Source organism: Schistocerca gregaria, chromosome 6, assembly GCF_023897955.1.
Source record: "Schistocerca gregaria isolate iqSchGreg1 chromosome 6, iqSchGreg1.2, whole genome shotgun sequence".
NCBI lineage: Eukaryota > Metazoa > Arthropoda > Insecta > Orthoptera > Acrididae > Schistocerca > Schistocerca gregaria.
Window position 1 is genome coordinate 469870021 of NC_064925.1, and position 21387 is coordinate 469891407.

Consider the following 21387-nt stretch of genomic DNA (forward strand, 5'->3'; position numbering starts at 1 on the left):
CCTATCCGGGATGGAACCCGTGACCTCGGAGTCAAGGTGCAAGGCTATACTTTCTGTTGATAATCAGATCTTCTGAGCGCTGTGAGTATTTTATATTGCACAATTACACCACTACCGTGTGACGAAAGGCAGTGAAAGAGGCACGTCCGGAAAGTACATAGGCATGTTCCATTTATTGCTCTGCATAACAATACGTAGGATGTAAATTTCAGTTCTCCAATGCAGTTTACGAGAGAAATGTAGCACAGAGCTCTAGAGACGCACAAATTTTGGCGTATTACTGCTGACGCGCAGAAATTAATGTTACAGCGATGATATACGTAACCTGGTGCACCTGGGATTACGCATAATAACGTAGTGTGTCGCGTGTATGTTTATCTGTAAATGGCGTCGTCAAGTAATACATTATTGTCATGTATTCGTGCGGAAACGTGCGGCGAACACAACACAAACAATGTTCAAGACAAATTTACATTGGAATAGACGGTGAATACTGGCTTGAAGAAATAGTCCCTCTATCAGTACTTGTGATGAACATTTCAAACCAGTGACAATGAACGGTATTTATATAGGACGCTGTTAACATTGCCCTACTGTTCATACACACATTGTGCCGAAAGCAAACGTATCTGATTTTCTGTAAGAGCGAGCTTTCGTCCCAAGCCTCATACTGAATCAGTACATGTTAAAAACTAACAAAGCCTTCATGGATAAGCACATTTCGCACAAGAAACCGTTACTGAGTGATGTCATATTCCTACCGTGTGAGAGACTGGCTGGTCCTTGAGAGCAAACAAACAATGGGAACATATTTGAAGTAGTACAAAAGTAAATTTGAAAATTATTTACTGAATTTCTGCTGAGAACGAAATTCCCCAACATTAGTACAATGCTACTTAAAGGTGACAGGTGATTCTACCATGTAAATAAGTGTCTGTATAGTGGCTGTATTACAACACGATGTAAACTTCACAGGGTCTCTTTACAATAAGAACGCAAGTATGGCTCCTACTTTGTGGATGTAGTACTGACCTTCGTAACCTTACAATCACGTGTCTATTGAAAATCCGGAATTACTTTCCTGTACAAGTAGTACCACATTAATTTGTGTTTAATCAGCTTGGGAAGCGACCTCCCGGCTCTTCTTTGCAACTTACCGTGAGGCGATACGCAAATGAACTATTTACTGAACTCGTAATTCTATTATAAATTCCCCCAGTGCACTTCGTCTTCACTTAATGACATCTGACTATGCAGTGCCGGTCTCTGTTGAAGAATCGGATTGGGTGTCGTCGCTTGCTTCGCAGAAAGTAGTAGTCCTTTTTTTTGTGGGGGAGGTCATCAGTCTTCTGACTGGTTTGATGCGACCAGCTACGAATTCCTATCCAGTGCTAACCTCTTCATCTCAGAGTAGCACTTGCAACCTACGTCCTCAATTATTTGCTGCATGTATTCCAATGTCTGTCTTTCTCTACAGTTTTTGCCCTCAACAGCTCCCTCTAGTACCATGGGAGTCATTCCCTCGTGTCTTAACAGATGTCCTATCATCCTGTCCCTTCTCCTTATCAGTGTTTTCCACATGTTCCCTTCCTCTCTGATTCTGCACAGAACCTCTTCATTCCTTGCCTTATCAGTTCACCTAATTTTCAACATTCGCCTATAGCACCACATCTCAAATGCTTCGATTCTCTTCTGTTCCGGTTTCCCCACAGTCCATGTTTCACTACCATACAATGGTATACTCCAGACGTACAGTCTCAGGAATGCCTTCTTCAATTTAAGGCCGATATTTGGTATTAGTAGACTCTTGGCCAGGAATGCCCTTTTCTCCCGTTGCTATCCTGCTTTTGATGTCCTCCTTGCTCCATCCGACATTGGTTATTTTACTGCCTGGGTAGCAGAACTCCTTAACTTTATCTATTTCCTGATCATCAATCCTAATGTTAAGTTTCTCACTGTTCTCATTTTTACTACTTCTAATTACCTTTGTCTTTCTTCGATTTACTCTCAGTCTATACTATGTACTCATTAGACTGTTCATTCCGTTCAGCAGATCTCGTAATTCTTATTTACTTTCACTCAAGATAGCAATGTCATCAGCGAATCGTATTATTGATATCCTTACACCCTGAATTTTAATTCCACTCATGAACGTTTCTTTTATTTCCATCATTGCTTCCTCGATGTACACCTTTTTTAATACGAGCTCTTCGTTCTTGATCGTCCACTCTTATTTTTCCCTCTTGGCTCTTGTACACATTGTATATTACCCGTCTCTCTTTATAGCTTACCGCTACTTTTTTCAAAATTTCGAACACCTTATACCATTTTACATCGTCGAACCCTTTTTCCAGGTCGATAAATCCTATGAATGTATCTTGATTTCTTTTTAGTCTTGCTTCCATTATTAACTGCAACGTCAGAATTGCCTCTCTCGTGCCTTTACCTTTCCTAAAGCCAAACTGATCATCACCTAGAGCATCCTCAATTTTCTTTTCAAATCTTCTGTATATTATTCTTGTAAGCAACTTGGATGCATGAGTTGTTAAGCTGATTGTGAGATAATTCTCGCAGATGTCAGCTCTTTTGTGGAAGATGCTTTTACGAAAGTCAGGTGGTATGTCGCCAGACTCATACATTCTACACACCGACGTGAATAGTCCTTTTTTTTTGCCACGTCCCCCAATGATTTTAGAAATTCTGATGCAATGTAATCTATACCTTCTGCCTTATTTGATCTTACGTCCTCCAAAGTTCTTTTAAATTCTGATTCTAGTACTGGATCCCCCTATCTCATCTAAATCGACTCTTGCTTCTTCTTCTTCATCTTCTATCACAGCAGACAAACCTTCACCCTCATAGAGGCTTTCAATGTATTCTTTCCACCTATCCGCTCTCTCGCCTGCATTTAACAGTTGAATTCCCGTTGCACTCTTAATGTTACCACCCTTTCTTTTAATGTCACCGAAGGTTGTTTCGACTTTTCTGTATGCTGAGTCCGTCGTTCCGACAATCGCTTCTTTTTCGATATCTTCACATTTTTCCTGCAGCCATTTCGTCTTAGCTTCTCTGCACTTGCTATTTATTTCATTGCTCATCGACTTGTATTTCGGTATTCCTGAGCTTCCCGGAACATTTTTGTGCTTCCTCCTTTCATCGATCAGTTGACGTATTTCTTCTGTCACCCATGGTTTTTTCGCAATGACCTTCTTTGTACCTATGTTATCCTTCCCAACTTCTGTGATGGCCCTTTTTAAAGATGCCCATTCCTCTTCAACAGTACTGGCTACTGAACTACTCCTTATTGCTGTATCTATAGACTTAGAAAACTTCAACCGTACCTCGTCATTTCCTTAGCACTTCCGTATCCCACTTCTTTGCGTATAGTTTCTTCATAACTAATGTCTTAAACTTCAGCCTATTCTTCATCACTACTATATTGTGATCTGAGTCTATATGTGGTCCTGGGTACACCTCACAATCCAGTATCTGATTTCGGAACCTCTGTCTGACCATGATGTAATCTAAATGAAATCTTTCCGTATCACCTGGCCTTTTCCAATTATACCTCCTCCTCTTGTGATTCTTGAACACAGTATTCGCTATTACTAGCTGAACCTTGTTACAGAACTCAATTAGTGTTTCTCCTCTCTCATTCCTTGTCCCAAGCCCAAAGTCTCCTGTAACCTTTTCTTCTACTCCTTCCCATACAACTGCATTCCAGTCCCCCAAGCTATTAGATTTTTATCCTGCTTTAAATACTGTATTACCGTTTCAGTATACTCATAACTTTCTCTATCACTTCATCTTCAGCTTGCGGCGTCGGCTTGTGTACCTGAACTATCGTTGTCGGTATTGGTTTGCTGCCTATTCTGATAAGAACAACCCTGTCACTGAACTGTTCACAGTAACACACTATCTGCCCTACCTTCCTATTCATAACGAATCCTACTGCCGTTATACCATTTCCTGCTGCTGTTGATATTACCCTATAGTCATCTAAACAGAAATCCTTGTCTTCTTTCCACTTCATTCGAGTGATCCCTAATATGTGTAGTTTGAGCCTTTGCCTTTTCCTTTTCAGATTTTCTAGTTTCCCTACCACGTTCAAGCTTCTGACATTCCACGCCCCGACTCGTAGAACATTATCCTTTCGTTGATTATTCAATCTTTTTCTCATGGTAACCTCCCCCTTGGCAGTCCCCTCCCGGAGATCCGAATGGAGGACTATACCGGAATCTTTTGCCAATGGAGAGATCATCATGACAGTTCTTCAACTACAGGCCACATGTCCTGTCGATACACGTTACGTGTCTTTAATACAGTGGCTTCCATTGCCTTCTGCATCCTCATGTCGTTGATCACTGCTGATTCTTCCGCCTTTAGGGGCAATTTCCCACCCCTAGGACAAGAGAGTGCCCTGAACTACTGTTCACTCCTTCGCCCTCTTTGACAAGGCCGTTGGCAGAATGAGGGTGACTTCTTACGCTGGAAGTCTTCGGCCGCCAATGCTGATTATTTATCAAAATTTAAGGAGCGGTGGTATTCGAACCAGGGAGTGAAGACGTTTTGAATGTGAATCTAAGACGCCACCCAATTATTTTTCTTCTTTTTTAAAAAAAGAAAAAAACTTTTCACCATAAGGTCTAGAACTTGAAGCAAAATAGATGATAAGTATCACAATATCTAAAGTGATGCACAAAACATTCAGCATCAATGCCATTTCTGTTGCATGAGAAAATATCTTGTCCTTAGTAGCCCATAAAAGAGCAATGAAAAATAAAACTAAGCCAAAGAAATATGAATCTGGGCACCAGTCGCCTTCTAAGGCCCTTGTTGATAATATGAAGTATATAACAAATGTAACCTTCAAAGCGTTATTTATTATATTCAGTTCAACCATTCTTCTAAATCTCACAAACTGCAATTACTAACAAAAATCTGAAATTACGAACATTCCCACGCGGCGATGACAGTTCTGCCGCGCTAGAGTTATTTTATTCTGTTGATGCCTGTCACGTGCATTTCTTCTGATCCCACAGTATAGCTTGTATTCCCCTAGACCAAGCTGTAGTTATGCAGCTTAATTGTTAACATTTGTGACTTGGTCGTAGAAAGAGTTGGTGTGTCTACGTAGCCTTTATTACTGGGAAAGACAATCAGATTTATTTTGTTTCACAATTTTCGTATACTAACAAATCGAATTAACGAGGTGATGCCTCTTGAGTATGGACAGATCAAAATCTTAATACAAATCTACGACTACAAAAAACCAGCGATGTCGATTGGCACTTCCCCTTAGCTGAATGAGAACACGAGGTTCTACGTCAGGTTTTTGCCATCAGTGTCTAACCACAGAAATAATTGCGAGAATGTGCTGCGATGCTCCATGTGACAGTGGCTACCCATTTAACTTCTAGAAACTGCAATACAGATCATGGTAGGCTGGAGCTGCATATGTTACCTATTCTGCTCTTCTGTTCAACAATACAGCCCCTATCCAGCTGTCCTCGTCATGCTGTTATGCCGGTGACGTGTGATGTCGCTGCAACCTCTGCGCCACACGTACACGACACAACTCCACGTACACGACACAATTACCACATAAATTGGTAAGAGATGGAGCGGATCCCCCGTGGTATACAAAACAGGTCCGAACGCTGTTGCAGAGGCAACGGAAAAAGCATGCAAAGTTCAGAAGAAAGCGAAATCCCGAACATTGGCTAAAATTTACAGACGCGCGAAATTTGCCACGGACTACAATGCGAGATGCCTTTATAGGTTACACAAGGAAACATTGTATCGAAATTTGGTAGAAAATGCGAAGAAATTCTGGTCGTATGTAAAGTACACAAGCGGCAAGGCGCAGTCAATACCTTCGCTGCGCAGTGCCGATGGTACTGTTACCGACGACTGGGCCGCTAAAGCCGAGTTATTGAACGTAGTTTTCCGAAATTCCTTCACCAGGGAAATGGAATATTCTAGAATTTGAAACACGAACAGCTGCTAGCATGAGTTTCTTAGAGGTAGATAGCTTAGGGGTTGCGAAGCAACTCAAATCGCTTGATACGGGCAAGTCTTCAGGTCCAGATTGTATACCGATTAGGTTCCTTTCAGATTACGCTGATACAATAGCTCCCTACTTAGCACTCATTTACAACCGTTCGCTCACCGATATATCTGTACCAACAGATTGGAAAATTGCGCAGATCGCACCAGTGTTTAAGAAGGGTAGTAGGCGTAATCCATCTAACTACAGACCTATATCATTGACGTCGGTTTGCAGTAGGGTTTTGGAGCATATAATGTATTCAAATACACTCTTGGAAATGGAAAAAAGAACACATTGACACCGGTGTGTCAGACCCACCATACTTGCTCCGGACACTGCGAGAGGGCTGTACAAGCAATGATCACACGCACGGCACAGCGGACACACCAGGAACCGCGGTGTTGGCCGTCGAATGGCGCTAGCTGCGCAGCATTTGTGCACCGCCGCCGTCAGTGTCAGCCAGTTTGCCGTGGCATACGGAGCTGCATAGCAGTCTTTAACATTGGTAACATGCCGCGACAGCGTGGACGTGAATCGTATGTGCAGTTGACGGACTTTGAGCGAGGGTGTATAGTGGGCATGCGGGAGGCCGGGTGGACGTACCGCCGAATTGCTCAATGCGTGGGGCGTGAGGTCTCCACAGTACATCGATGTTGTCGCCAGTGGTCGGCGGAAGGTGCACGTGTCCGTCGACCTGGGACCGGACCGCAGCGACGCACGGATGCACGCCAAGAACGTAGGATCCTACGCAGTGCCGTAGGGGACCGCACCGCCACTTCCCAGCAAATTAGGGACACTGTTGCTCCTGGGGAATCGGCGAGGACCATTCGAAACCGTCTCCATGTAGCTGGGCTACGGTCCCGCACACCGTTAGGCCGTCTTCCGCTCACGCCCCAACATCGTGCAGCTCGCCTCCAGTGGTGTCGCGACAGGCGTGAATGGAGGGACGAATGGAGACGTGTCGTCTTCAGCGATGAGAGTCGCTTCTGCCTTGGTGCCAATGATGGTCGTATGCGTGTTTGGCGCCGTGCAGGTGAGCGCCACAATCAGGACTGCATACGACCGAGGCACACAGGGCCAACACGCGGCATCATGGTGTGGGGAGCGATCTCCTACACTGGCCGTACACCTCTGGTGATCGTCGAGGGGACACTGAATAGTGCACGGTACATCCAAACCGTCATCGAACCCATCGTTCTACCATTCCTAGACTGGCAAGGGAACTTGCTGTTCGAACAGGACAATGCACGTCCGCATGTATCCCGTGCCACCCAACGTGCTCTAAAAGGTGTAAGTCAACTACCCTGGCCAGCAAGATCTCCGGATCTGTCCCCCATTGAGCATGTTTGGGACTGGATGAAGCGTCGTCTCACGCGGTCTGCACGTCCAGCACGAACGCTGGTCCAACTGAGGCGCCAGGTGGAAATGGCATGGCAAGCCGTTCGACAGGACTACATCCAGGATCTCTACGATCGTCTCCATGGGAGAATAGCAGCCAGCATTGCTGCGAAAGGTGGATATACACTGTACTAGTGCCGACATTGTGCATGCTCTGTTGCCTGTGTTTATGTGCCTGTGGTTCTGTCAGTGTGATCATGTCATGTATCTGACACCAGGAATGTGTCAATAAAGTTTCCCCCTCCTGGGACAATGAATTCACGGTGTTCTTATTTCAATTTCCAGGAGTGTATCATGAATCACCAGGAAGGGAACGATCTATTGATACGTTATCAGCATGGTTTCAGAAAACATCGTTCTTGTGCAACGCAGCTAGCTCTGTATTCGCACGAAGTAATGGCCGCTATCGACAGGGGATCTCAAGTTGATTCCGTATTTCTAGATTTCCGGAAAGCTTTTGACGCCGTGACTCGCAAGCAGCTTCTAATCAAGCTGCGGGCCTATGGGGTATCGTCTCAGTTGTGCGACTGGATTCATGATTTCCTGTCAGGAAGGTCGCAGTTCGTAGTAATAGACGGCAAATCATCGGGTAAAACTGAAGTGATATTAGGTGTTCCCCAGGGAAGCGTCCTGGGACTTCTGCTGTTCCTGATCTACACTCCTGGAAATTGAAATAAGAACACCGTGAATACATTGTCCCAGGAAGGGGAAACTTTATTGACACATTCCTGGGGTCAGATACATGACATGATCACACTGACAGAACCACAGGCACATAGACACAGGCAACAGAGCATGCACAATGTCGGCACTAGTACAGTGTATATCCACCTTTTGCAGCAATGCAGGCTGCTATTCTCCCATGGAGACGATCGTAGAGATCCTGCATATAGTCCTGTGGAACGGCTTGCCATGACATTTCCACCTGGCGCCTCAGTTGGACCAGCGTTCCTGATGGACGTGCAGACCGCGTGAGACGACGCTTCATCCAGTCCCAAACATGCTCAATGGGGGACAGATCCGGAGATCTTGCTGGCCAGGGTAGTTGACTTACACCTTCTAGAGCACGTTGGGTGGCACGGGATACATGCGGACGTGCATTGTCCTGTTGGAACAGCAAGTTCCCTTGCCGCTCTAGGAATGGTAGAACGATGGGTTCGATGACGGTTTGGATGTACCGTGTACTATTCAGTGTCCCCTCGACGATCACCAGAGGTGTACGGCCAGTGTAGGAGATCGCTCCCCACACCATGATGCCGGGTGTTGGCCCTGTGTGTCTCGGTCGTATGCAGTCCTGATTGTGGCGCTCACCTGCACGGCGCCAAACACGCATACGACCATCATTGGCACCAAGGCAGAAGCGACTCTCATCGCTGAAGACGACACGTCTCCATTCGTCCCTCCATTCACGCCTGTCGCGACACCACTGGAGGCGGGCTGCACGATGTTGGGGCGTGAGCGGAAGACAGCCTAACGGTGTGCGGGACCGTAGCCCAGCTTCATGGAGACGGTTGCGAATGGTCCTCGCCGATACCCCAGGAGCAACAGTGTCCCTAATTTGCTGGGAAGTGGCGGTGCGGTCCACTACGGCACTGCGTAGGATCCTATGGTCTTGGCGTGCATCCGTGCGTCGCTGCGGTCCGGTCCCAGGTCGACGGGCACGTGCACCTTCCGCCGACCACTGGCGACAACATCGATGTACTGTGAGACCTCACGCCCCACGTGTTGAGCAATTCGGTGGTACGTCCACCCGGCCTCCCGCATGCCCACTATACGCCCTCGCTCAAAGTCCGTCAACTGCACATACGGTTCACGTCCACGCTGTCGCGGCATGCTACCAGTGTTAAAGATTGCGATGGAGCTCCGTACGCCACGGCAAACTGGCTGACACTGACGGCGGCGGTGCACAAATGCTGCGCAGCTAGCGCCATTCGACGGCCAACGCCGCGGTTCCTGGTGTGTCCGATGTGCCGTGCGTGTGATCATTGCTTGTACAGCCCTCTCGCAGTGTCCGGAGAAAGTATGGTGGGTCTGACACACCGGTGTCAATGTGTTCTTTTTTCCATTTCCAGGAGTGTATATAAATGACCTGGGTGACAATCTGAGCTGTTCTCTTAGGTTGTTCGCAGATGATGCTGTAATTTACCGTCTATTAAGGTCATCCGAAGACCAGTATCAGTTGCAAAGCGATTTAGAAAAGATTGCTGTATGGTGTGGCAGGTGGCAGTTGACGCTAAATAACGAAAAGTGCGAGGTGATGATCCACATGAGTTCCAAACGAAATCCGTTGGAATTCGATTACTCGATAAACAGTACAATTTTCAAGGCTGTCAACTCAACTAAGTACCTGGGTGTTAAAATTACGAACAACTTCAGTTGGAAAGACCACATAGATAATATTGTAGGGAAGGCGAACCAAAGCTTGCGTTTCATTGGCAGGACACTTAGAAGATGCAACAAGCCCACTAGAGATACAGCTCACACTACACTCGTTCGTCCTCTGTTAGAATATTGCTGCGCGGTGTGGGATCCTTACCAGGAGGGATTGACCGAGGACATCGAAAGGGTGCAAAAAAGGGCATCTCGTTTTGTATTATCACCTAATAAGTGAGAGAGTGTGGCAGATATGATGCGCGAATTGGGATGGAAGTCATTACAGCAAAGACGTTTTTCGTCGCGGCGAGATCTCTTTACGAAATTTCAGTCACCAACTTTCTCTTCCGAATGCGAAAATATTTTGTTGAGCCCAACCTGCATAGGTAGGAATGATCATCAAAATAAAATAAGAGAAATCAGAGCTCGAACAGAAAGGTTTAGGTGTTCGTTTTTCCCGCGCGCTGTTCGGGAGTGGAATGGTAGACAGTTAGTATGATTGTGGTTCGATGAACCCTCTGCCAAGCACTTAAATTTGAATTGTAGAGTAGTCATGTAGATATAGATTACCCGAAGTACTGGTCAGGGTGCCAAATTGCTCCACAATTACTCCATATCACCCAGCACGGAGTACTTATCGGACGGACACTAACGCGAGTGACTCCTTTATACCAAAATCAAATGCGGCTAGCCACTCCGCTGCTGTGGCTGTCCAATCGCAACACTTTAACAATTTTTTAACAAATGAGCGCCTCTCCCGCCCGACTACAGCCCGAAACACTGCTTACATCACATCGATCTGGCCAACTGCAGGTGTGGGAAATGTCTCTCGTCTGAAAAACTTTCCAGACACTTCGTTCACGCCAGCGTCTAAATGGACACATTCCACTCCTCAGTCAGACGCCCAAAAGTTATGGAGTGGTGATTTGTGGATGTACATGTTGCCCACGACGCTATTGTGAGCACAAGGCGACATGGCTGAGGGGGAAACTGCGTCTCCCTGCGTTATCCTTTTTGGAGAGATATTCTGCTTGCCTCGCAGTGTTCTTCCGGAAATTCCCACGCCCTCTCGGGCCGTATCAAAACCCTGCGGCTGGAGACTGGCCTGGCGGGGCCAGCACCTCTTGAAGTGCTGCAGGTTGTAAAATTCGACCTTCCGGCACCGGCTCCCTGAGTAAAATCCCACACGACACTCTGTCCGCAAAATTATTTTCACTTAACGCAGTGCAGCACATACTCATGACCTTGCACTCCCAGTGCACGGCCTGTATAGGTTGCCACCGCCGGCCGTTATGGCCGAGCGGTTCTAGGCGCTTCAGTGTGGAACCAAGCGACCGCTACCGTCCCAAGTTCGAATCCTTCCTCGGGCATGGATGTTTCTGATATCCTTAGGTTAGTCAGGTTCAAGTAGTTCTAGGTTGTAGCATATTCCAAAAGCTTTATTGGGAGAAACTGTACTTGCAGCTACTCATGCTCTGAACCGAACTGGGCCAACGAAGGTTACAGGAAAGACACCAATAAAAGTATTTTTCAGTAGGAAGAGTCATCTAAAAGTATTTGGGACAGAATGTTTTGTCTGGATTCCAGAACGGAAACGGAGAAAGTTCGATGCCAACCCTCTGACAGGTTATATAGTTGGTTATGATGACTCTGGTTATCGTGTATACCTTCCAGATACGCATTCAGTTATTGTTAACCGAAATGTAAAATTCAAGGATGAAATATTAAAGCAATAATTGAAGAGTGATGTTACCAAATTAGTCGACATATCGACTTTGAATGATCCATAACCATCTGATTCTAATGGTGACGAAATATCAAAAGAAAATGTTACAAGTCTGGATCATGAAGATCATTTAGAAGCGACTGAAAATGCAGATGGCCACCGAGATTTGAGGGACAGACAAACAATTAGAAGACCGATACGTTACCAAGATGAAACTGAGCGACCCAAGATGATGATGCTGAGAGAAGTTCCAAGGAACTATGATGAAACAGTGAAATTCTCAGATGTAGAAAAATTGGAAAGCTGCAGTGGATGAAGAAATGTTTGGTGCGTGTTGGGACACGTGTTTCTGCACGTGAAATACTGAATTATTCTTTAAACTTGGAAGGACGTTCCTGGCTGTCTCCAAACTCGAGAAAATGGATTGCATGTGAAGCATTCCATACTAAGTGTGCGTGCCAGCAAAAAAGCCAGAATGAAATATTCATAAATTCCTCGTACCTCATAAATGGTCTGATATATAGAGACAAGAGTTTGGCAATCGATAACACACAAAGAGTACTTTGTCATATAATTAATAAGCGATACCTCCTTATCTCTGGCAATATTCAATTCAAGCAATTATAGATTTATTCAATGAAATAATGAAGGATGAAATTGAAGGACAGTTTCAGAGGAACTACATTACAGCAATTGTAAGTATTATTTGTTATTCGATTTATTTATTCATTTTGCAGGCATCTTCAAAATAAGCATTTTATATTAATGAATTCACGTTCTGCACTTTAGAATTGGCCTATTTTATAGCAGCATACTGCCATTGAACCATACCTTCTGTTGTATTAAAGCACGCGTTATATCTTTCTCTCATAAGAGGAGCTTCACAGCTGGCGACAGAAGCTGGTTAGCAATCAGTGGTCCCATTTCCTCCTCCTCGGCGAGACCACTTGACGTAATGTTTTCAGCCCTTGAGTGTTTATGCAATAGGCATGTATCCATCGCAGTTCTATCCAGCGCCTCCAGTTTGCACACAGAAAACCATTTAAAAACAGTTCATCTGGTGCTCGGTATACCATATGCACACTCTACAGTTCGACGAGCACGGGTAAGTCTGTAGGTAAAAGATTAATTTTTGTCATAAGCAGTAACTCGGCATTTAGGGTAGGGTCGTATTAAATTTCTTGTTAGTAGAAATGCCTCGTCACCTACGAAAACAAGGCCCATTGCTGAGCTCTGCCGTGCCTGCGCTGTGGCCTGTGCGCATTGACCTGCAGAACTTCTGTCACTCTGCCAGGCCTCTAATCCGCCTCTGCTGCGTGCCTTGCGTTACCCTTAAGTCTCCTTGCTCCAGCCTCGCACGGCTTGTGTTTTACCGCACGCAAAATTTCATTCAACCACCAGGGAGCTGATAACCCATAGGTGGGAACCACTGCTTTACAACGTTCCTCCTCTTACGTTGCCTATCCGCACGTCCGTTTACTCCTGAAAATGAAGGAAGAGGGTAGAAACGCACAGTAGCGGCAAAAAGGAGAGCTACAGGCGCCAGAAGTCTGCTTACTTACTGCCCGCTCGCGCGGACAGCCAGAGCATCGGGCTGGATGGCACAGTTCGTCATTTCCCAGCAGCGGCATCGATCCCCCAGGCTGAATAGCGGAACGTGTTGCCGCATCTGCTGCCGCTCCCAGATTCCTCGAAATGAGCTCATCATCTCGCGCGGAATACGGCAACTCACGCCCTTACAGCCAGACCTGTGTTTGGCATTCTTTCTGTACCCATTGTCTTCCACAAGTCCGGAAACTGTGTGCCTACTTCGAACCTCTCCATTCAAAACCCGACTCTTATTCCCTGTAACGACACAGAAATACTGATCGGCATTATGAGTAGTGCAAGAAGTCGTCCCAACGTATATATGGATCATTCTCCTCATGGTAATGCATCTTAGGGTGCTGCTTTTTTTATTAGTTTGTGTTTTCTGTATTTTATTGTTCCGTATTGTAGAAGTAAAGGAGAGGTACCCGCGACGCTGTCATTTGACATGACGACCACCGCCAACTAATCTGCTTCAGTAGCGGCAAAGAGATAACACCACACCGCCAGCCAACCGGTGTCGGAAACGGCAAAGTATACCCATCACACGCAGCGTGCCGCTGGAAGTGTCAACGAACGTCAGATTCAACAGTAGCTTAATTGCTAGAAGTGACGATATTGGTTCCGGAAAGGTTCCATCTACATCTAATAGACTAGTTTCTATATAGTTATCATCAGGTTGGGTCAAGTACTGCTCTGGTTCTCGTGGTTTTCAACCGGATGTCGTTATCATCCTGGAATTGAAACGAATGAGCCCTCGCTCACAATTTTTAGTCTTATTAACCTGGTTTCAACACTTCGAAGAGTGCCTTCATCAGAATTGAAACATTTCAAGTGGCCTATAACATAACTACAAATTTATGGGAAAATAATTTTTTTGTATAAAAGTTTAAGTACTGACTAACAATACAATACAGAGACAGTACTTACATGTCACGTATAAAGTACATAGCGCGCCAAAAGGACTTTAGTCACAAATTTGTTTAAAAAAGAATGCATGAAGGCGAGCCACTATGGGCTGCTCATACCTGTACAGCCATAGGTTGCAACGGACTGAGGCGCCCGCATTAACAAGTGCGGTCAGGTGAACATTATATTGCATCGAGAGTCCCAAGTACAACTTGGCTACTTAACATTCAAGTGTAGAGAAACGAAAATTATAATGAATATTATTCGGTACATAATGTAAAAGGCAATATTTTGTTTAACATCGACAGATAAAGTAACATTTTGTCTACATCAGAACTTAGTACAGTTTGAAGCATAAAAACCGCATTATAGAAAATGCAAAAAGGGCTGTAAAAACGATATAACATAAAATACATCAAATAAACGATTTAATAGATGAAATATTATTAGATGAATTAGATGGAAATAACATTTCGGTAAACTGCACGAGGAGATACGAAATTAAATGTCAAGTAACGGCTTTATACAGTTGAAGAAATCTTTATTACGCAACTGCAGCTGTTCATTGAGAATGAGGCTACCATTTCGAGAAAGATGTTTAAAAATCTCTAGTTCTTCAAGAATATCTAATCTACACCCTTTCTTCTCCGTGTGCAAAATGTTGCTATCGTAAACAGCTTTTAGGTGCGTGTCCTGTAATCAGGAGATGGTCGGCAGAAGACGAATCTTTGGGGCTACTGCCATTGTATCTTAAAAGGTGTTCTTTATATCTAGTTGTAAAGGCACGTCCTATCTAGTAAGAAGAGCAGGTATCGCAGAAAATCTTATAGGCGCCAAAATTTTGTAAAGGGGAACGAATGTTTTCTAGATATTTATTTGTTTTAAGTTAGAACAAACAAACTGCATATCTCTAGGCTATTGATAGAACGATAGTGGTAAAAATGTTGTTTTATTGTCGTCAACGTTGACTTTGATCACTAGTAAACAAACAACAAGACGACGCTCCCAGCTGCTTACTCCGTGTGCTCTGTAGTGCCAAAAGAAAGGAAGCAGTCGGGATTAAAGGATGCTACCAATGCCTGAGGAAGCAAAGGAAGCGTGCTACGTAAAAAATAATAAGGTGAGCTCGAAACGCGAGTTCTGCGCCGGCACTCCGTCCCCTGCCTCCCTTTGCTGGCACCGGGCACGGCAGGCAATCCGGCGGCTGGTAATGAAATCATGCGTTGGAGTGGCCTGCGACGCAATTTTCCGCCAAGCAGCGCCTCTTCTTGAGCCCAGGCGCTCCGGTATCGACCTTCGAGAAGGTAGTCTTTTTCTCATATATTTGGACGGTGTATAGAAATATAACTTCCTCTTCTTCCAACAAATTCCTATTGTGGGCACGTTTCTTGGCAGTGTTCGTGCTCCTATCATAGAATTATACAAAAATAACTGTACTTTTTAAGAACATTATCTTTACTCATCTTAGAAAACTTCGCTCATGTGACAGTCACTCTTCCATTACCTGAAGATTTTCCTCACGGCAGGGTTTCGAGTTGGAGATTTTCTCTCCCCAGGGACTGGGTATTTATTTTGTCCTTATCATTTCATCATCATCGTATTTCGTGATAGTGGCTAGATCGGTGTGTGTAAAAAAAAAAAAGGACTGTGTAAAAATTGGGACTTTGTACAGGCGCTTATGACCGCGCAGTTGAGCGCTCCACAAATCAAACATCATCAACAGCGATGTTTCCACGTCACTCAGAAATTATCGAAAGGTGCTTTTGACATGTCATACAGTCCCCGTACTTTTTATTTCCATCGATCTTCTGACTGGTTTGATGTGGCTCACCACGAATTACTCTCCTGTGCCACAAGTTTCACCTCAGAAGAATTGCTCTTCCAACCTACGGCCTCAATTATTTGCTGGATGTATTCAAATGTCTATCTTCCTCTACAGTTTTTACCCTCTACAGCTCCCTCAAGTACCATGGAAGTTACTCCTTGATATCTTAACACGTGCCATGTCATACAGTCCCTTCTTCTCGGCACTGTCTTCCATATATTCCTTTCGTCGCCGATTCTGCGGAGAATCTTGTCATTCTTCTTTAATAGCACGTATCAAATGGCCCGGTTCTCTTCTGTTCCCGTTTCCCCACAGTCCATATTTCATTACTGTACAAATCTGTGTTCCAAACGTACGTTCTCAGAAATTTCCTCTTCGGATTAAGACCTATGCTTCATACTAGTAGACTTCTCTTGTCCAGGAAAGCCCTTTTTGATACTGCAAGTCCGCTTTGTATGGCCCCCTTTTTCCAATCGTCGTGGTTTATTTTGACGCCTAGGTAGCAGAATTGGTTAACTCGCTTTTCTCATTTCAAATACTTCTCATAACATTCATCTTTTTTCAATTTACTCTTAGCCTATATTCTGTACTCATTAAACTGTTCATAATTCCATCAGTGAATCTTGTCACTGATATCCTTTCACCTTGAATTTTAATCCTTCTCTTCTACCCACCTTTTATTGTGTAATAAGGAAATGTGGGTCTGCTTTCATCAAACACAATTTTTGTTCCCTTACTACCCATACATGTTTCGGAGGAGTTTCTCAATCTTCAGTGGGTTTTATTCATTATGTGTTGAACAATAGACAAAGAATTCATGCATTATGGTATTTACCCGTTCCTGAAGTTTTAGTATTTACAGTGTTGCAAGTTTTGGCAGAAATTTTACCGAGAAGAGTAAATATAAACCTTATGATTACATGCTGGTGTTCTCTAGTCTCTTTGGAATTTGCAGTACAACTGTAATTATTAACATCCTATATGTCAGGTACAATTAATAGGGTTTATTAATATTTAACTGTAATTTTTCATTTTTTTCATTTTTAGGCCTAATATGATAATTTCGATATTTTTATTATAGTTGCACTGTTGTCATTACATTACACTGTTTTGTGATCAAATATTCGCTTTTTTTACCGTTTGACTAAATTTTTTTAGATTGCAGTACTATTTTCTGAAAAACATTTTCAAACGTTTGCTGATGATGATCAGGCTTTATGAAAAGTTGATTGGGGTGCGGGAGCGGTTTGTGTGTAAATATTTGTACTTACTTTTTGTGGATCGCTCATTTTCGTTTTTCTGCGAAGTTTTAACACACATTGTTTCATTGTTTGTGTGATGTCCATTTGTTAAGTCTTCTTGTTTTGGTTGATCTGAGCGGGAATCTTGAATTTTGCAGTGTGTATGTGTGTGTGCGTGTGTGTGTGTGTGTGTGTGTCTGTGTGTTTGTTGGTCATTCCTCGCAATTCATTTACAGCTGAGAACATGATTCCATTGCATAGTGCTGTGTATTCATATATCACTTCTTGTACTTCCGCTATTGCTTTTATATAGGGTAATGTTTTTCTTTTTAAGTTTCGGTGAAGTACTGTTACTGCATTTAATAATTTTCAAGTTTGTTTATTTATGATTGGTCTGTTTTTCTTTCCATCGGGTGATCTGCAACTGTGGAGTGACTGCTGTTGCTCTTTAGTACCCTTCTGTGTCCAATGTATCTGATGTTGATATTTCTACTTGTTTGTACAAAATAAATTGAGTTTCGGTCTTTAGGCGTGAGTTGGTAGCTGCCAGAGGTGTTGTGTTTGTCTATGATAGTGTTAGTTGTCCATAGTTTGTTTTGTATTGAGTTTTCTGTTCTGTAGACTATTCTGAGTTTTTTTTAATGAGTTCCCTATTCTATGAGCTACATTTTTGTTGTAGCCGGCCGCGGTGGCCGTGCGGTTCTAGGCGCTCCAGTCCGGAGCCGCGCTGCTGCTACGGTCGCAGTTTCAAATCCTGCCTCGGGCATGGATGTGTGTGCTGTCCTTAGGTTAGTTAGGTTTAAGTAGTTCTAAGTTCTAGGGGACTGATGACCACACAAGTTGAGTCCCATAGTGCTCAGAGCCATTTGAACGATTTTGCCGTTTTGCTGTAGGTGAGTGAGTGCCACTTCTTGTTGTTGTGGATGCTTCTTTTACACACGAGTTGTATACGTTTGTGTTCTGTGTGCTTATGTTCTGTGTTCCTGTGGTTGTGTATTGGTGTCCATCTGTTTTTTACTGTAGGTTGGATATATTAGTCATTTTTGTTTTAATTTTTTGGTTTTAGTTTGTTTATCATGTCTGTTTTGTATGCCTTTTAAATCGCTATTTGTTTGATTTCTGTTACTGCTTCCTCTGTGTATAGATTGAACAGTGGGGCCAACAGACTACATCCCTCCCTGTCTTACACCCTTTTTAATCCGAGCACTTCCTTCTTGCTCTGCCACTATTATTATTCTCTGCTGGTTCTTGTTCATTCCACATATTACCCGGCTTTGTCTATAGCTTATCCGTACTTTTGCCAAACTTTCCAACAATTGGCACCATTTTACATTGTCTAACGGTTTTTTCAAACCTGAAAATTCTACGAATATGTCTTGATTGGTCTTGATTCTTGCTTCCATGAACAACCACCACGTCAGAACTGCCTCTCTGATGCCTTTACCTTTTCTAGAGCGGAACTGATCGTCATCTACCACATCCTCATAAAATTTTCGAAAACATTATCAGTGATCTTTAAATTAAGATTTGAAGATTAAAAACAGTCTTGACCTCAACTTTTTATTTTTATTGGAGTGACCGGTTCCTTTTATGTTTAAGAACCATCTTCAGACTCCAGAACGGTGGGTGGACTCCGTGGTACAAGTTGCGCCGACCCCCGTCGCTGGAATTTTGCAGTTATTCCACCGTCGAGGGTCGGCGCAACTTGCACCATGGAGTCCACCCATCGTTCTGGGGTCTGAATATGGTTGTTAAATAGCACAGCCTCAATTTTCTTTACCAGTCTTCTATCTGCTATTCCTGTCAGCAACTTGGATTCATGAACTGTTGAGCCGACTGTGCGACAATCTCGCTCTTGTCAGCACTTACGGAATTGTGTGGATGATGTTTTTCCGAAAATTTGATACTATATCCCCCGTCTCATACATTCTACACATCAGCGCAAGTAGTCGTTTTGTTGGCACTCTCCCAATGATTTTAGAAATGGTTCAAATGGCTCTGAGCACTATGGGACTCAACTGCTGTGGTCATTAGTCCCCTAGAACTAAGAACTACTTAAACCTAACTAACCTAAGGACATCACACACATCCATGCCCGAGGCAGGATTAGAACCTGCGACCGTAGCAGTCGCACGATTCCGGACTGCGCGCCTAGAACCGCGAGACCACCGCGGCCGGCTGATTTTAGATATTCCGACGGAATGTTATCTACTCTTCATCTGAGTTTGAACTTATTTCGTCCAAAACCCCGTTTAAATTCTGATTCTACTACTTCCCTATCGACTCCTCTTTCTTTTTGTATGACATCCGACAGGTCTAAGGCTCATAGGCGCCTTAAATGAACTCTTTCCACCTATCCGCTCACTCCTTTGCATTTAACAGTCGAATTCCCATTGCACTCTTAATGTCATCGCCCTTGCTTTTAATTTCACCGAAGGTTCTTTTGACTTTTTTATATGCTGTGTCAGTCCTTTCGACAATCATTTCCTTTTCGATTCCTTCATATGTTTCACGCAGCCATTTCGCGTTATATTCCCTGCACTTCCTATTTATTTCATTCTTAAGTCACTAGAATTTTATACTGCTGAATTTCTCATCACATTTTTGTACTTTTTTCCTTCGTCTATCAACTGAAGTATTTCTTCTGCAATGCACGGTTTCTTCGCTGTTACATTCCTTATACCAGTGTTTCTCTTTCCACCTTCTGTAACAGCCCTTTTAGAGATTTCAATCAAACTGCCTGGTCAGCTGTTCATTATCGCAGTATCTGTAGTCTCAGAAAAATGTTGCCTGCCAACCTTGTACAACGCAGGCAACTGCTACTATTTTCGAATTTCCATAGCGAAGCTACCTGGCTAAAATAACAGCGGTGTCGACATGAGGTGGCCGTGAAGAATAACATTTCACCACCGAGAGAGGGTCAGGGGAAAACACATCGGCACTTCCGGCTTGCCAGGCAGCGGACTTCATCAGAAATGTAATGGCGTAGAGCAGTTGGACAGAATGACGTAACCTTCGTCACGTGATGGGAGATACGCTACTGCTAGCGCAATAACGCGTGCCAAGAGCCTTCACGAACCAGTCCTACACTAAAAGAAACTCGTTAAGCAAGCACGAAAGAGTGAGCACCGCTGATAACCTTCGTAATAGCAAAACCTATGCGTTCATGCCGAGTGACGCCGGCGTAAACGTTAGCTACTACTTCGCTCCATAAATAACCGAGCATTTTAGCTCGTTAGGTAGTCGGGCAGACGGATCAATGACGTACATTACCTTCGCACTCGATTCCCTGATTACAGTAAAGTGACGTCTCGTAGATTTGCTGCACGCTGTAGAACAGCAGCAGCTACGTGGAGAGATGGATGCTTCTCCGTAATCACCGAGCGAGGTGGCGCAATGGTTAGACACTGGACTCGAATTCGGTTCAATCCCGCGTCCGGCCATCCTGATTTAGGTTTTCCGTGATTTCCCTAAATCGCTCCAGGCAAATGCCGGGATGGTTCCTTTCAAAGGGCATGGCCGACTTCCTTCCCCGTCCTTCCCTAATCCGATGAGACCGATGACCTCGCTATCTGGTCTGCTTACCCAAACAACCCAATACAACCAATCTCCGTAATCAGCAGTCACAGAGTTCAACACCACAGCCTGCCACCGTCGGATATGGGTGGTCCATGGGGACTTCGCCATAGTCTCAGGTCAGCAAACCAGAGTTCCTGGTACTTTGGACGACTGACCAGGCCTACATGATTTGATTTGATTTTAATCGATTTATTTCTCATTTAAAGACCTGTTGCCCTATGTTTTATAACAGGTCATTTATTTTGCACCTTTTCATGTAGATTACAAACATATTTCATATTGTAAACAGCAATTATTGGTCTCAGCAATTATAATGGAAGTAATACTAAATTAAAAATACATTAGGAATTGAAAGAAAAAAAAGAAAAAAATCTAATTTTAAGAAGATATGACGAGAGACGACAGGAAAGGCTTCGATAGTGAGGGAGAGAGAGAGAGAGAGAGAGAGAGAGAGAGAGAGAGAGAGAGAGAGAGAGAGATATGTTACCCTATCTCAGCCAGCCTGGTCTGAAACCCTCGGAAATACTTGCAGTCCCGGTTCACTACAGTTTAGTGTAAGGACTAATATTTCGAAACACTATTTACAAAAACACTAAACTATTATGTGCACTGTGTAAAGGGCAATGGTGTGTCGTGTAAAGTATGTTATTTCTTGGGGTTATAAATTAACCTTTACTTTTTATATTATGTGTCTTGA